We start from the raw sequence: 18,881 nt of genomic DNA, 5'->3' as shown, positions 1-18,881 counted from the left end.
ATCAATGAAAACTGATTGGTATGGAAGATTCTGAATCATAGCAATGTGAACAAAATACTAATTCTCAATAATTAGGTATGTATAGGTTTTCAATTATCCATTTTTTTTATTATTTATTTATTTATTATTATTATTTTTTATCTCTTTTCCATATTTTATCATTTTTTCCTCTCTCTTCTCTTGTTATCTGTATTGATTTGTACTCATATGTATAGATGCTCTATATGTCATGTACAAATGCAGATACTTGACTGAACTTGTGGATATGTGCAGGTGTAGATTTCTCATAGAGTTATATGATTAGGTATCTGTACAGTTGTGGATGTACATGTGCATATGTATCTACATTTCAAATATGTTTCTTTATTATTATTTGCTGGCATGGGAGGGATTTGTTCTTTAAAATGTGAAAAAATTAAAATAAAATATATATTTTTTAAAAATTAAATAAAACAGCAAAAGTGGATTGGGCCACGCCGTTTCACATCTACTTTAGACTTTATTCCGTTTAAATAAAGCCTTTAGTGGATATAGAGGTCCAAACAAAGGCAGCTCAACACATCACATGTCTAACCCAACATGTCCATCTCCTCAAGTGCAGTGATATTTAACATCATTAAAATCATCAAATCCAATAACAATATGAGGCCAGGCGTGCACCCGAAGCCCTTTGACTGGCTGAGTGCTCTTTACAGATACTCTCAAGGGTTTAGACACACACATACACACACAGTAGGCCACGTTTTCACCCCTCAGTGGTGGCAGATGAGGTCTGCGTGCCCACATGACTACTCCTCTCCAGCTGTCAGATCCTCACTCACTTACCCTGGCACTTCCACACCCGACGGGCAAAGCCTGACGAGAGGAGACGAGCAGGGTTAGAGAGGGTCACAGATGCATGGAGCACAGCCAAGCATTCACAGACAGAGCGGGGATTTCAGCGAAGACGGAGAGAGGAAAAGACCGCTGTGAGGCCGCGGGGTGAGTCTGGAGTTCAGAAGGGCCCGTTGAACAGTTTAATAATGTCTTAATTGCGCTATGGCCTGATGGTATCGACTTATTGACGCAGAGGTGTGGCTGAGTCGGTGGACTGAACAGCGTGAGCCAACAATGCATGAGTTAAACCTGACAATCGAGAATAACCTTTCAGATGTGAACCCGCTCACCATAAGCATGTGTAGATGCTCAGACGAAGTTATCAACATTGCAGAGTCAAATGCAAACGCTGTGGGATGTGAACAAAATGAGCTGACATAACTTAATTCCAGAATTTTGTTTTTGTTTCATAATAATATTAATAACAATAATTCTAATAATAATAATAATAATAATAATTATTATTATTATTATTATTATTATTATTATTATTATTATTATTATTAACATTGTTGTTGTTGTTATTATTATCATCGTTATTATTATTATTATTATTATTATTATTATTATTATTATTATTATTACTATAATTATTATTATTGTTGCTATTATTATCATTATTATTATTATTATTATTATTAAAATTTTTATTACTATTATTATTACTATTATTGTCATTATTGTTATTATTATTATAATTATTATTAATATTACTATAATTATCATTATTATTGCTATTATTGTCATTCATTATTATTATTATTATTACATTTTTTATTACTATTATTATTAATATTATTGTCATTAATGTTATTATTATTATTATTTTTATTATTATAATTATTACTATTATCATTATTATTATTATTATTATTATTATTGTTGTCATTATTATTATTAATATTTCATGAATTAAAAAAGGGACAAAATAATGAAAGAGATTACAGCAACCAAAAGAGAGAACAATGATACATTTCCTGTCCAGCCCAGAGACAGAGGTGCATTACAAAGTATAGCTTTATTAATCTACATAATATTTTTAAACAAACCAAATATTAAAAACTTTAAAGGATTTAAGATGCTTATTACTGTTGAAATGCATCGCCACCCTCTTGTGAAAGGAGTCTATTGTGCCGGCTATGATATATGTTATTTTTTAATTTTTATATTGTTGCAGTATAAACTAAATTTTATGTTGTTGCAGTGGTCAAATTTTATCTTTGGACCTTTTTCTATTTTTCTATTTGAATTTTCTATTTGAATTTAAATTTCATACTCAATTTTTGTGAATAAAATATGTAAACACTGTTTTGCATTCATGACTTATTATTTGAATTATACCACTGTTGAAAATGTATAATTTTAAGTAGCTTTCCACAATATTTATGTACAATTCCATATTAAATATTATAAGCTCAAGAAAAAAGTAAAAAATTTACTATGAAATTACAGCAAATAAATAAATAAATAAATAAATTATATATATATATATATATATATATATATATATATATATATATATATATATATATATATAGTAAATTTCTGTAATTTAATATCAGTTTAAGTTTTTTCTAGCAGCTGGGCTTCCGGAAAATACAAAAAATAATGGATGCTAAATTATTGAAATTTCAAGTAATTTTTTGAATCACAGTAAATGTAATTTAACGTCCATTATTTTACGGTAAAATTCTGAATTTCAGAAATTCAGAAAAAATAAATAAATAAACAGATGTTAAATTACAGAAATTGACTAAAATAATGGACATTAAATGACAAAAATTTTAATGCGAGTAAAAAAATTACAGAAAATCTCAGTAATTTTACAGCTGTATTTTCACATTTTTTTAAGGCACCCCAGTTGCTGAAAAAAAAAAGATAAAAATATGTGTTTTTATCACTGCCAGCTCATGATTCCCCTAAAAATCGAAACAGAATTTGAATATTCCATAGCAGAACTCTTGAGTCCAGCGCACCAGCGGGCTGCAACCGGCCTGAAGCTGCTGCCGTCGGCGCGCAGTTGTGAATTGTCATTACTTAACAGTGGATGCTGCTTTACCTCCGTGGCTCTTGAGATATCAGTGTCTCTCTCTCACCGCAGTGTGTTTTAGTCCTGCTGCTTTCAAGGTTCAGTGACTGTAGGAGCCCTAAATGTGAATGATGTGTGGAGGAGCCTTTCACAGCGGTGTTAAAACTCTTGCTTGAGAGGCCAGTGACGCACAGAGACAGACACTCTTAATACCGCATGTGATCACAAAAACGCATCAAAAAAAAAAAAAGAAATAGATGCACTCCTTCAGACAGTTGTTCTTGGCCTTGAGGCAGAATCTCGGTATGAGTCATCATTGCCCTCCTGTGGCCAGAACTGACACGATATCAACTCAATTATGCAAACTTCAGATCCTCAGAGGACATATGTGAGATTTTTCTGTTTGTTTTCAGTGAACTGCCACAATACTAAAAGGTTCTATGAAATTTAATATATAACATAAATTACATATATGTTGAAGTCAGGATTATTAGCCCGCCTGCTGATTTTCTGTTCTATTATTTTCTGTTTAACGGAGAGAAATTTTTTAAACACATTTTTAAATAACTCATAGGGCCAGATGGAATCTGTGGACGTTTTTTGCTATTACTGCGAAGAATTTTGGTAAAAATCTGCAGATTTCTGCTAAATGATTTTGGGAGTACCATAACTAAAACCTTAATATGTGAAATAAAACATCATAATGTATTTAATGTTTACCATGCAAATCCAATTACATTCACTTTATTTGGTAAACAAATCAAGTCCCTTATATAATATCTCTACTAAAAGACAGGAAATATTACTGTACAGACTGCATTGTACATAAATCAGATGAACATTTTCATATTAGTCAATAATATTACTGTAATTCATTTAAAAACTGAATAAATATAGATATAACACACATTTACTCAAGTAAATAAACAGAAATAATGATCTGCGTATTTCTGCGAACGCAGATCCCTTGTGGGCCTACTCATTTCTAATAACGGATTTATTTTATCTTTGGCATGCTGACAGCACATAAAGTTTGACTAGATATTTAAGACACTTCTAAACAGCTTAAAGTGACATTTAAAGGCTTAACTAGGTTAATTAGGTTAACTAGGCAGGTTAGGTTAATTAGGCAAGTTATTGTATAATGATAGTTTGTTCTGTAGACTATTGGAAAAAATATATAGCTTAAAGGGGCTAATAATTTTGACCTTAAAATGGTGTTTAAAAAATTAAAAACTGCTTTTATTCTAGCTGAAATAAAACAAATCAGACTTTCTCCAGAAGAAAAAATATTATCAGACACACTGTGAAAATTTCCTTGCTCTGCTAGACATCACTTGGGAAATATTTCAAAGAGAACAAAAAAATACACTGCACTGTTCAAGTGACTCAATTCCGATTTTTTTCTCCCATGTGGCACAGATTGGATATAACCCATGTACGTGTAAAGCAGGAAGAAATCACATGGACTCCAATTTACTCAAATCAGATTCAGGCCTTGTTCATATGTGGAAATTTATCCGATATGAACCGGATCTGTGTTCTCGTGTCTGCAGTGTAAGCAGGTAGATCGGATTTTCCCCTGTCAATGCTAGTCGCGCGTCATTAAAAACCATAGCGAATGATATCAAGTCTGACACTTTCTTTTCAGAACAGTCCCAAACATTAAATCTCATACACGAGAACTTAAACAGCTTTAATATTGTCATATAGCGCAGGTATTTAAGCATGTTAACGAGAGCGAGAGAGCGCAATGTCCGCCACGTAACCAATATAAACTAAAATAAAACAACTGCATAGCTACATCACGTGCATAAATCATCCATGGACATTACATTAGGATGCCTAAAGGTTTAAAATAGCTTATATATCATAAGAAGTTGGAAAAATGAGAACCTTTCTGTCATAAACTTGAATTAAAACAGCTTGTCAAAAGCTGCGAACAGATTACATACAGGAATAGAGAAAAGAGCGCTCTTTAATTATCAACTGTTAGTCAGGGGGGTGGGGGGGTGGGGGGGAGGGGAGGGGGGGTAGGCAACACGGGGGCTCAGTGGTTAGCATTGTCACCTCATAGTAAGAAAGTCGTTAGTTCGAGTCCCAGCTTGGTCACTCGGCATTTCTGTGTGGAGTTTGCCTGCTCTCCCTGTGTTGGCGTGGGTGTCCTTCGGGTGCTCTGGGTTTCACATTACTGGGTTGCAGCTGGAAGGGCATCCGCTGTGTAAAACATTCATTCATTGATTTTCTTGTCGGCTTAGTCTTTTTATTAATCCGGGGTCGCCACAGCAGAATGAACCGCCAACTTATCCAGCAAGTTTTTAAGCAGCGGATGCCCTTCCAGCCGCAACCCATCTCTGGGAAACATCCACACACACACTCATACACTACGGACAATTTAGCCCACCCAATTCACCTGTACCGCATGTCTTTGGACTGTGGGGGAAACCGGAGCATCCAGAGGAAACCCACGCGAACGCAGGGAGAACATGCAAACTCCACACAGAAACGCCAACTAAGCAGAGGCTCGAACCAGCGACCCAGCGACCTTCTTGCTGTGAGGCGACAGCACTACCTACTGCGCCACCGCTGTGTAAAACATATGCTGGATAAATTGGCGGTTCATTCCGCTGTGGTGACCCCTGATAAATAGAGGACTAAGTCAAAGAAAAATTAATGAATAAATGAATGAAGGATTTCCCAGAGATGGGTTGCGGCTGGAAGGGCATCCGCTGCATAAAAACTTGCTGGATAAGTTGGCGGTTCATTCCGCTGTGGCGACCCCGGATTAATAAAGGGACTAAGCCGACAAGAAAATGAAGAAAGAAAGAAATGAATGAAGGAGTTCTCATGTCACACTCAGTGTGCAGTAAACAAGCTCAATACTGTCCCTACCAGTGCCCAAATTTGTCCACATAACCTCAGAAGCTAGCGTGCTGATTGAGACGCAACCCTGTGAAAGCAGTCCATACAACTGCTCTATTCCAGGAAGAGTCTGAACTCAAAATCATTATCCACTGATAATTTCCCACTCCATTGAACCATTTGACTCAATATCTCACTAAGTCATTGAGTCGAACTGAAGAACTGGATTAGTAAACAAACCGTTCTTTTGAGACGATTCTTTATATAATGGATCCATTTCAGAGTTCAACTCAAAGATAGACCTTGAACTTGTACCTTTAACTTGTGTCCTCGGTTAAGCATTTCAAAACAGAGCTCAGTAGATTCATAAATCAAGGGAAGGAAAATGTTTGGATATCTCTCTGCACAATATCGTTTCAATTATCGGCAAGTGGAAGCCGCATCAAACCAGCCAGATTGACTAGACAAGGTCATCCCTCAAAACTCCCAGCGAGCACAAACAAGGAGACTTGTGAGAGAAGCCACATGGGAGGGTGACACAAATGAGGCCATTACTCAGAAAGAAAGAACTAAGAAAACACGTCTGGAGTTTTCCGAAAACGCTTGGAAGTCAATCGCGGGAGAAGATATTTGTGGTCATTCGAGACCGGAATGGAGCTTTTGAGCTAAATTTCAAAGTGATATGCGAGGAACAAATCTAAAATCGTACCTATAATGAAGTTTTGCTGCAGGGAGGCATTGAAGCACCACGCTGAGGAGCTGCTTTTCATCAGCGGGGACTGATGGTGTTCTTAAAATAAAAAAGGAAGCCTACAAGAATACAAAATACAAGGAAATTGCCTGCTGCAAGGCAACCGTGTTGTTTTTAGTCTGCCGAAAGCTGAAGCTTGAGCGAATTTTATCAGTATACGCACCATTGCACATGGAGGAACTGGCAAAGTAATGAAAGGTTGAGCAATGGGTGTAAAAACCCAATATCTCATTCCTTTTGTCTAACGAAATGGACATCTTCTCATTTTGATGTCTGCAAAAATGTTCCTACCAGTCTTCTGCTGCGTTCACACAGTCGGTGGTCAGGATCGCCAGCCATATTTGCTTACAAACTTGACTCTTGGATTGTTTTGTACTCTCAAAGTCTACTTTGTCTATGTCAGCTTCACTATGGAATAAAGGTTTCACTTAAATCCATGCCAAACTGTGTGTGCACTTGTTGGTTTATTGTGATGCGGGATGCGTTTGCAGTTTAAAGTCAGTATATTAAGTCACAAAAATCCAGAAAAACTGCAGTAGAATGTAAAAAGCAAGCAGGGGTGTTCAAAATATATATTCAAAAATACTGTTAATCAGGCAATCAGGCTGAATACACTCACCGGCCACTTTATTAGGTACAACTTACTGACATGGTCAAGACCAGGGCTGCTCAATCCTGTTCCTGGAGATCTACCTTCCTGCAAAACACAGCTCTCATCCTGTTCAAACACACCTGAACCAATTAATTAGCACCTGAACAGCACTTGATAATTACAGGCAGATGTGTTTGAAATGGGTAGCAACTGAAATCTGCAGGAAGGTAGATCTCCAGGAACAGGGTTGAGCACCCCTGGTCAAGACGATCTGCTTGCAGTTCATTCTTGATGAGTTTTGATTTCTGCTGTGACATTTGGATGGTCGGGTCAGAATCTACTAGCTGGGCTTCCAGCTAACTCTATCAAGCCTCTTCAACTGCTCCAGAATGCAGCAGCACGAGTGGTCTTCAATGAACCTAAACGAGCACATGTCACTCCGCTGCTAGTCCGTTTGCACTGGCTGCCAGTTGCTGCTCGCATCAAATTCAAAGCTCTGATGTTTGCCTACAAAGTGACTTCTGGCCTTGCTCCTTCTTATCTGCTCTCACTTCTGCAGATGTATGTGCCCTCCAGAAACTTGCGTTCTGTGAATGAACGTCGCCTCGTGGTTCCATCCCAAAGAGGGAAGAAATCACTTTAGCGAACGCTCACGCTCAATCTGCCCAGTTGGTGGAATGAACTCCCTAACTGCATCAGAACAGCAGAGTCACTCGCTGTCTTCAAGAAACCACTAAAAACTCAACTATTTAGTCTCCACTTCCCTTCCTAATCTGCAATTGCCTCTCTGAATATCACACTAACTGTACCCAAAAAAAAAAAAATACTAATACTACTAATACTTCCCTTCTTAGACTTTACAGACCTGAAACTTGCCTATAGCACTTATTCATTGTTGCTCTTATAGTTGTGTAAATTGCTTCCTTGTCCTCATTTGTAAGTCGCTTTGGATAAAAGTGTCTGCTAAATGACTAAATGTAAATGTAAATGTAAATTTGTAATCAACAACATGAAAGCATGCATCCATCCCGCCTTTTATCAACAGTTCAGGCTGGTGGCGGTGATGTAGTTGAGTGAGAGATATTTTCTTGCCACACTTTGGTCCCAATAGTACCTGATGGTCGCCACAGCCTACCCGAGTATTGTTCTGACCATGTCCATCCCTTTATAGCCACAGTGTGTCCATCTTCTGATGGCTACTTCCAGCAAGATAACGCACCATGTCATAAAGCGTGAATCATCTCTGGCTTTCCTAAACATGACAATGAGTTCACTGTACTCAAATGGCCTCCACAGTCACCAGTTCTCAATCCAATAGAGCATCTTTGGCATGTGATGCAATGGGAGATTCAATCATGGATGTTCAGCTGACAAATCTGCAGCAACTGCGTGATGCTATCATGTCAATATGGAGCAAAATCTCCGAGGAATATTTTCAGTACATTATTAAATCTACACCACAAAGGTTAAGGCAGCTCTGAAGGCAAAAGGGGGTCCAAACCGGTACCAGTTAGGTGTACCTAATAAAGTGGCCGGTGAGTATTTGTTTTATTTTGGTTGTTATGAAGAATTTCAAGTCAACCACACCCGAGAAATACTTATGTTACCCTGTAGTCAACATGATCATATCGACACCGTACCTTGAAAAAGAAAGTTCAGACAACCAGCTTTCAGTTTACTGAATAAAGCAAATGATGACAACCATAAACAAGGCCAATGCTGTATGTGCTTCATCACGGTTTAAAGTTTTAATTGACAGCCCTGTTTCTAAAGTACACTCGCATCTTCATTTACATTTTCTAAAAGCACTTTATTGTGCTGCATGGAGGCAGACTCGACACAAGGTCTGCCAAGTTTGAAGTCGGGGAATAAAAGTCTGCTTTCCATCTGCGTTGCCCCTATCTGAACTATATTTGCCATTTTGACCTTTGGTGAAATGGATTTGTCAGCCTGACCTGAAATCTCATCAATAGCGCGGCACAGACTAAAGCGGGGGCTGCTCACATTCCATCTGAGCGTCCATTTTCCCCTTTACAGAGCACAAAAGGTAAAAGTGCTGAAATCTAAACTGGAGTTGAGTCAATACGCTGTAATATCACGAGTTACTCCTCAAGCTGCAAGCTGAAGTGTAACAAATAAACTATTTTTGAGTGTGTTTTGTTTTTCTTTGAGGTTTGGAGGGGGGATATGTATTTATTTGGAGGGAAAATTGATTCAGGGGTAAATCCTGCAACACTTTTATATATTTCATTTATGTTTATCAGTGTAAGAAATAAATCTCAAAATAAATATTCCTGAGCAAACCTTTAAAAGAGCTCACCATTCAGCTTTTTATAAAGACTTGCTTACTCCCAAATAACAAACACGCACAGAATCAGGTTTTATTGTACTTTCGGTACAATGACAAAATGCAGTTTTCTTGGAAGAAAATCCAATATCTCACAAGAGACACTATCAAAGTCTCACCTGGTGGCTCATTCGGTCCACAATGAACTGAGGCCAATACTAAAGGTGAGGAGAGAGCTGCAAAAAAATTCAATACAGCAAAAGAACTCTCTGATCTCCTGAGAGAAAGCGAATGAGAAGAAAGCAAACGGGATTGAGTGAAAAGCGAGAGGGTCATATTGAGACGCTCCTCGTCTGTGTGTGCGCCTTTGCAGACTCTTTTTGAGGTTGATATTGTCACTCAAGCTGGCGTGATGCGAACACTGCTGCTCGATGCATTCAAGTACAGCTTATATGAATTGATCTGATGCTTAATATGTGGGATTCTGAAACAGTGACATTACATTGTGTGTGAAGCAACCCAACACAATAGAAAAAGATATCAATTATTATTTAAAGTCGCAGTCTTAACCGATTTAGGCATTTGAGAAACTACCCACTTTTGAACATTTAATGCGATCCATTTGGTTTTTAGTCATTAGGTTCGTCTTTAATAAAATAAATCACAATAGCGGGCACTCATGATAAAGAACGAGCAATACTTGTAGCATTTATAAATTGTAGTTCCACATTTAATGCATTATTAGTGGCCATTCACATGTCATGTCAAAGTGTGTGTAAAGTGTGAGGCACGTCACTTCCTTCACAATTTTTAATGAAAGGTTTGCTCCACGTCAGTGGTGTAGCGCAAAGTTAAGGCGGGCCTTATACTGTTCAGAGATTTTTATTCCATAGATGTTTTTATTCCTTTGTTATTTATTTGTCATTTGCTGTATATATATATATATATATATATATATATATATATATATATATATATATATATATATATATATATATATATATTATTTTTATTTAATGATGTTGATATATTAAAGATATTATACATATCTAACAAGCTTTGGCAATACTGTACAAAATGTCAGCAGCAGATTTTACCTGTCAGTGGGTGCACATGACTTCTGAAAAAAATAAAAGTAAAACAAATTGTGGATTTCTTTAAAAGAAAAAAAAATCCACCCATTGAAAAGCAGCAGTGTATAATAATTAAAAAATTTTTTGAGGGTAAAAGGTGTTATTCAATCCGGCTACCACCAGAGGTTCCATACAAAATATAGACCATTTCAACATGGTCATGTCATTGACCCATAAACATTTCCTGCTCGTTATCAAACTGGCGATCAAGAGGCGATTTAATCATAGCTTCATGTTAAAACAGCTATCATAACATTATTTACCAATATGTGGCTCTTTATGGATTCTCAGAAGCCATAGGAATAAAAAATTAAAACAGGAAACAAGTTAGAACCATCGTTGTTGTTTACATCCCTGAAAATGTTCAATAGAGGTGGTTGGTTAGTCACATGACTCGCAGTGCGCAGAGATGTTTTCAACTAGGTGCACCTAAACAACGCAAGTGTGTCAAGCACGTCTCAACTGGAAATATCGAACTTGTACATACTAAATCCCTTAAAATCCAAAGTTGTGCTTGTTCGCATTAGTTAATGCACTTTGAGTTACCAAGATCTAACAATGACAGACTAATTTTAATAAACTAACGTTAAGAAAGATGAATAAATACTGGGATGAATGTATTGTTGGTTGATTATTTGTGTTAGTAATTAAATATACTAGCAATACCTTGTGGAACCTTATTGTAAAGGGTTATCAATGCAACCCAAGTAGTGTGCAAAACTGCACAAAAAAGTGGAACATACGGTTTTAAATGTTAGTAGAATTTTACATTAACCAGAAAACAAATAAACTGATCTAACGTCCTGTTAAATCCCTCAAAACAAGCGTATCTTATTCTCATGGAACGCTTAAATCCTGCCAGTCGGACTAGAAGTGGCGATTTTTGCCAGTAATATGCATCAGCTGGTCAGTAAATGGACTGTGGGTGTCTGTAAGTGTGCTGTTAGCATAAATCAAGTGAAGAGTAATCATTTGTTTATATTCCCCACAAGTTTTCATGCCCACATTCAAGTTTCTCTTTAAAAAAAGAATAATAAAAAGCCACAGCAGTTGTGTTTGGCTTCTCTCAGAATGTGAGATGGAGATATATTTTCTGTCTTGCATGAGTCATGTCATTTGCCTGCAGAAAAAGTAATTTTTCTGACCTGTGTTTGGCCTTTGTTGTGTATTCCTCCTGTCTCTCCTGCTGGGATGCTGTTGGAGTTGCCGTTTAAGGGTAAGAGTCGAGACTGGTGAGTGTCTATTTCTCATCCGACCTCCTGCTCCTAATCAGCTCTCATCTTCTCCTTATTCCTGTAAAATACAAATAACAAGCAAAAGTTAAAAGAAAATTGTTATCCTCAAGAATGCAAATTCATTGCAGCTTAATTCAAAAATCAAGAATGCAAAAAAAAAAAAAATAAATAAAAAAAAATAATTAAATTATGATAAAAATGAAATTTGATTATAAGATGCAATAAAATAACAGCATAAGGAGAAAAAAAATTACTTTATTAGGTACACCTGTCCAACTGCTCGTTTACGCAAATTTCTAATCAGCCAATCACATGGCAGCAACTCAATGCATTTACACAAGTAGGCATGGTCAAGACGATCTGCTGCAGTTCAAACTGAGCATCAGAATGAGGAAGAAAGGTGATTTAAGTGACTTTGAATGTAGCATGGTTGTTGGTGCCAGACGGGAAACTGCTGATCTACTGGGATTTTGACGCAAAAACATCTCTAGGCTTTACAGAGAAAGGTCCAAATAAGAGAAAATATCCAGTGAGCGGCAGATCTGTGGTCGCAAATGCTTTGTTGATGCCATAGGTCAGAGGAGAATGACCAGTCTGGTTCAAGTTGATAGAAAGGCAACAGTAACTCAACTAACCACTCATTACAACCGAGGTCTGCAGATGAGCATCTCTGAACGCACAACACATCCAACCTTGAGGCAACTGGGCTAAAGCAGCAGAAGCCCACACCAGGTACCAGTAAAGTGTACCTAATAAAATGAACGTTGAGTGTATAATATTGTATAATATGGTAATACATACTTTTTGCTTGTTTTTTTACTGTAATGAGAATAAAAATAAACTTTTAACACAGCTAACATATAAATAAACGAGATAGATCAACATTATATTCTTAAAAAAATTTTTTAAATAAATATGTTGTTAGGTCTTATCTAATGTAGAAAAATGCTGGCAATCAAACTGTTGAGAACCACATAAAGTGCTTTACAACATCAATACAGATATATATATATATATATATATATATATATATATATATATATATATATATATATATATATATATATATATATATATATATATATATATATTTAGAGATTGTTTGGGTTTTGTTCTTTTCTTATTTTAGTGCCGCCTACGTCCCTTCTGCCAGCTCTCTTGTTTTATCCCATTTTTGTGTTTGCCCCAATCATATTGTTCATATAGTAAATAGTATATTTTTGCCTTCCCTTTATTTTCCTCATCTTTGATAAAATTGCTTTTTGTTCACTTGGGATTTATAAATAAATCCCAAGAGAGTTTTTTTTTGCTGAATTTGCTTTGCTTATCTTTTGCACTGTTACTTTATAGATTAATTTATTTTTAATTGTACTTTAAATGTGAAACCCCCATTCCCCCTAGACTTACATCAGGGGGTTGTAACACTCATGATCCAGACGTTGATAATCTGACACTTGCATTACTTACTAACATAGAGTACAAGCACCAGCTTTAACAACACTGTAAAACCCAAAAAGTTAAAGTAACTCACAACATTTGAGGAACAAAGTATTTAAGTTCAAAAACTAATCCTAATGAGTACTGTGAACTTAATCCATTGAGTAAATTAAGCAATTTGAGCACAGTAAAGCTCAATAAATGAAGAGAACTCAACCCAACTGAGTACTGTAAAAACTTTAAGGCAACTCAAACCATTGGGGAAACGAGGAAACCGATTGCAACAAATCTTTTGAGTTTAAAAAAAAAATAGTCTTAATGAGTACTTTAAACTAAGTCCATTTAAATATGTTATATAATAAGGTATTTAATTAACTCATTACCTCCAACGCTGAGTTCAAAACTCTTTTCAAATGACTAGAATTAACTTTCAGTCAATTTTGAGTTAACTACACTCATTTCATTTGATGAGGTTGACTGTTGGGTTTTACAGTGTGCCATTTCCTTGATCTGTGTTTTTACCTTGTTTGATTTTGATCCTGTACTGTTTCTACATTTTATGATTGTTTACTCCCAATCTTTGCCTGATATATGGATTACCATGGACATTATGTTTGCTCCCGTTTTGACCCCTGCCTGTATCACCATTCTTCTGTTTAAAGCTGTGATTGGAAGATCACCTCAATTGCCACGCCCTCTTCATAATTTATTCATATCTGAGGACCTGTTTCACTCTGATATTTATCAAAACAGGAAAGAAAAATACAATATGCAACTTTTAATGCTTCGATAGACATCGATTCAGACAACACTTAAAACCAGTGTGCTTGGTTTTAAAGACAAACCCCCATGCTAACCCTCACCTTCACCCAATGAAGAATAATAATGCTGTCTCTGTCAGTGAACATCTTTTACTGTAGGTTGGAGGAGGGTAATCAATACCTAAGAGGAGTTGAGCTGCCCTCTCTCACACACACACACACACAAGGACACATTGACCACGCAGACCTTGAGTTTGGCGTCAGACTTCACACCCTACACACAAAATCCTTCAGACAAGCGAAGACGTTTACTGCGGAATAAAAGAGATAAAAATACACACGCTACGTGTAACTCGATGAAAGTGATTTGACACGCTAGAGCATTTGTGTAAACATGCGGACGATTCGCAGAATCAAGGTCACAACAAAGATAGTCTCCGTCTTTCATTGAAACTTGTAATTAAAGGTTATATATCAGGATGCTGTCAGGTCGATTCAATATAAAAGCATCAGGGCTAATTAGCCTGTAAGCTAATGTGCGCAACCATTTAAAGTGACACCAGTACAATCGCAATCACTTCAACCACTCTTTTCAAACACTCATATGCAGCAGGATATTTAAAAGTGTGTCTGTTTATGTGTGTGTGTTAAAAAGTATCAGATTCCTGAAGGCTACGGCGATGCGCCAGTAGAAATGCCGTGACCTGAAACATTTGTTTTATCATTTTGCAATTTTTGTATTTATGTGGGATGCCTGACAGTTGCCTTGAGCTGTTGCTTTGTGCCGCAACAATAAGAAGAAGAGAAATGTCATGACCGTGGAATTGTCTGTGAATGTTTATGCATGCTTATTTTGGGATGAGGAACTATAATGTGATGTGCATAATGTGTTTTTATAAATGAGTAAAATCAATACCGCATGTCACATTCTGAACTCCCATTAGCAATGCAATGGAAAAGCGAACGCTTGCTTAAAGTTCAAGTATAATTCAATAGCTATCTCTTAAGTGTTTATAGTGTGGGTTTCTGGAATGAGAAGACTCCTTCTGTGCGTTTCAAGACTTTTTAAGTTCAACTCTGTTGCACAGCTCTCATGTTAAACACAACAACACCTTGGTTTGAATTGAATAACTTTTACATTAGAGTAGCAAGAACATGCGGTTATTTTAACACTTCTTCAGATATTAGCACAATTAAAGAGTCAATAGATCTTATGGAGACTGAATGTGGCAGGTGTAGAAGGGAAGGTTTAATTAATTCTCTAACAACTCAAGTGGTGACGTCTGAGTGGGCGAGTTGTTAACTTTGCAATTAGTCTTTCCGTTTTCCTCATTTTGACTTTTCGTCTGCACGTCTGTTACGACATTATAGGTGGGCATAATCCTGCTGGCTTCATGCCAATCATTGGGACGTGGAAGCTGTAGGTGTGTGAGACACTGGTGTGTTTGCTGCACTGGAGAGCGTTTTCCAAACAACATAACTCATGGCTGAACTATCATAGGATGATGCATGGTTTGGGAAAAGAACAATGTGATGAGTGTTTCCCAAAACCGTAGCTGCTTTGTCGCAGATCTGTCGTTTGAAACACATTAGTTATAACGTTAAATGTTCATAATGACTAACTGAAGGGGGTGGAGTAATAACTTATATAATATATATATATATATATATATATATATATATATATATATATATATATATATATATATATATATATATATATATATATATTTTTTTTTTTTTTTAAACAGATTATGTTGTTTTACACGCACATACACTTACAAAAATCAATATTAGCTTTGAAAAATACATGCACTCATTTTCCATATTAATTGAACTATAAGTAAACAGCACATACAGGGCTGCGTTTTCTTTACAAAAATTATTGAGAATATCCCATATTCTCTTCTAAAACATAAACTAGCTAACACATTTTAATCTCATATTTAAATCAAATATAGTTAATAGTTGTAATTTACAGTAGGCTATTTATTTAAATATTTTTAAACCCTAATAATAATAATAATTATGATTATTATCACTGTTGTTATTATTATTAGACATTATTATTATTTATTATTAATAAATTATTATTATTATTATTAATAAATTATTACATTATTATTATTATATATTATTATTTTTTTATTTTATTTATTGTAAAAGTGTATTTTTGCAATTTGACGCATGCAAACCACTGCAAAAAATGTTCCCACCAACAGGTTCATGTCATAGTAATACATTTTTTAATAAATAACCTAATATCAATTAAAAGTATTATTGTATGCTATATATTTTTGTTTTAACAAGCTTTGAAGACGTAACATAAATTCCACTTTTAAATAATAGGTCATTTAATGTTTTCAATGTGCGCTGTGACTGGAACGCAATTGTCAATATGAATATCGCCAAAACTGAACTGTAAACAATACTAAGCAAATTACACCTAAGAGAGATAACTTTAATGTTTTTTTTTTTTTAATCATTGCAAGTTCAAATGTTGAAACATCATAAATAGAGCATATATATAGGGCATAGGGGGGATAACGTGGAATAGAACACAACCAGGAACTCTGCTTCTAACTACAGCTCTAAAGGTGCAGTTGCAAGCGTACAAGTTTGGAACAGTTTGCGAATGAACATTGAAACAATGGATTTGGGAAACGCTAAATCAACAAACACTGTTTTTAATGACGAAACTTGCAAACTTACTCAGCTAATGATGATTTTCAGAAACGCACCCCTGATTGACAAAAACTTCAATTGGAATCAATTGGTCTGTTGGTTGGACGGTTGTTAGACAGTCGGTAGGTTGGTTGATTGGTTGGTCCGGTGGTTGATTGGTTGGTTGACTGGTCAGTCAGTTTGGTTGGTTGCTTGGTTAATTGGTTGGTTGGTTGGACGGTTGGTTTGTATGTCGGTCGGTTGGTTGATTGGTTGGTTGGTTAATTAGTTGATTGGTTGGATGGACGGTTGGTTGATCGTTATCGTTTGAGCTGTTATCGTTTGTTTAGTTCTTTTCACTTTTCTTGTTGAATTGAGTTGTTGATTTTCTCATCCAATGTTTTTTCCTTTCACAGAGTCATCAGGGAAAATGCCTTTCGGACAGGGCTTGTTTCTCATTCTGTTTGAGACAAAGCGAGTTTGCCCATGTCTCAACCTGAAGTTTGAACTTCTGCCTCCATAGCAGAGCACATCTTTTCAGTCCGGTGTGACCTAGTTCACCTTTTTTTCAATTTCAGCCAAAAATAAAAAAAAAATTCACAAGAAAAAAAGAAAAGCCTTGGACTTGGGGAAAAGACTTGAAAAGATGAAAAACGTATTGGCTGCTCAGGATCCTTGAAGGACATTTATAGTGACCCAATAAAAGCTGCAGTCTTCTTCAGCACACAGTCTGTTTGCCATGGATAAATGTTAGTATGACTTTCTGCTCTATCAGTGCTGGAATCTACTGCTGTTACATTGTGCAAAAGTTGACCTTTTTTTGTATAAAGCTCCACACTATTTGATCAGGATCTTGAAGTGGCACTGCCTCGTTCCTTTGTATCCATGACTATGAAGTGGTACTTTGACCTGCTGTGGCAAATCAGGCTTCCACCCCTCACTATTTGCCCCAGGAGGGTGATTGGAATAATTGGCATGTTGATGAGCACACTACCGTTAAGTACCCTCCAAATAAGATTGCACAAAACACACTAGTAAACCAGCACACACACATAAATAAAGCTCCAGTACAGCCACAAAAAAAAAAAAGACTTTTGCATTCGACCATCTCAATATTCCGTAAAGTTGGCGTCATTAAAACCCTGACAAATGTGTTCAAATATGTTACAACTATACCAGTCATTATGAGAAAATAGATTGATGATGGAAGACATTGTGAGAAAAGGGATTGACGAGCATTGGATTTGGAGGTGATCATCCCTATGCCCTAATCCATTTGAAGCTGTCACTCTAAAGCCGTGGTCACCAAACTTGTTCCTGGAGGCCAGTGTCCTGCAGATTTTAGCTCCAACCCTAATCAAACACACCTAAACCAGCTAATCAAGGTCTTACTACTTAAAACATCCAGGCAGGCGTGTTGAGGCAAGTTGGAGCTAAATCCAGAAGGGACACCGGCCCTCCAGGACCGAGATTGGTGACCCCTGCTCTAAAGGGTAAATCCTTCAAAAAGTTTAAGGGATAATGTAGGAAAGCCTTGCAGTTCTTATGATCAACCACAAGATTATTTCATTTGACAGACACTTTACCAATTCTCCTTTAAGAGTACAGGCATTATACAAATCACATGCGAGTTGGCATGACAACAAAAGCCAAACCAGGGCGCAGTCATGCCAAAAAAACTGAGTTTATTTTCTGATTCCCTCCTCAAATATGTATACTAATAATGCTAATACCATTGTGACGTTTTATGGGATGTTATATTGATGCTTTGTGCGTATATTTGCATAATATGATGCTATTTGTCTATCAGCGTTTGGAAGCTAATATGCATGTTCAAAATACTTACGCTACCTTTGTTGATTTATTGTATAAATCTTGATGTGTGTGCCAATTTACAATATTTTTTTTTTAGAGTCTATGCATTGGCTGTGAATTTATCCATATAATTGAAGATTGTTTGACTGCTATAACCAGAATGGAAATGTTTGGTTCTGTTGTAAGTTAATTGTAAAAACTGTAACATTTAATTTGTGTCTAATTTGCAGAATTGTATGATTCAGGCCACACATGTATCTATAACAATACATTGAGCTGAATGATAAATCAACATAAAATATCACAAAATGATTTGCGATTTGACTACCACATGGTAATATTGCATGTGAAATTTTGCATAGCCTGGCAGAGAACTTTGACTTTGTGCATCACATTGGTGAGTGGGCTTGACAAACCACCTGTGGATAACAGGTTTTTA

The 18,881-nt window shown here is 36.2% G+C and overlaps 1 long non-coding RNA gene across 4 annotated transcripts in view; it reads right to left on the bottom strand.

The window, feature by feature from the left end:
* LOC137488231 (uncharacterized) overlaps positions 1 to 18,881 on the bottom strand; it is a 235,286-nt gene that overhangs the window by 117,398 nt on the left and 99,007 nt on the right. For 2 of the 4 annotated variants that reach the window (XR_015515392.1, XR_015515395.1), the window contains 2 exons: positions 11,676 to 11,823; positions 483 to 855 (listed from right to left, as the gene is read on the bottom strand). This is a non-coding gene — a long non-coding RNA (uncharacterized LOC137488231). Of the gene's footprint in view, positions 1 to 482; positions 856 to 11,675; positions 11,824 to 18,881 lie in introns of those variants that run through there. The other 2 variants (XR_015515389.1, XR_015515394.1) reach the window with 1 other exon arrangement.

Source organism: Danio rerio, chromosome 18 (assembly GCF_052040795.2).
Source record: "Danio rerio strain M-AB ecotype USA chromosome 18, GRCz13ab, whole genome shotgun sequence".
NCBI lineage: Eukaryota > Metazoa > Chordata > Actinopteri > Cypriniformes > Danionidae > Danio > Danio rerio.
The sequence above is the reverse complement of the archived record's forward strand: the minus strand, read 5'-3'. Positions and strand labels throughout refer to the sequence as shown.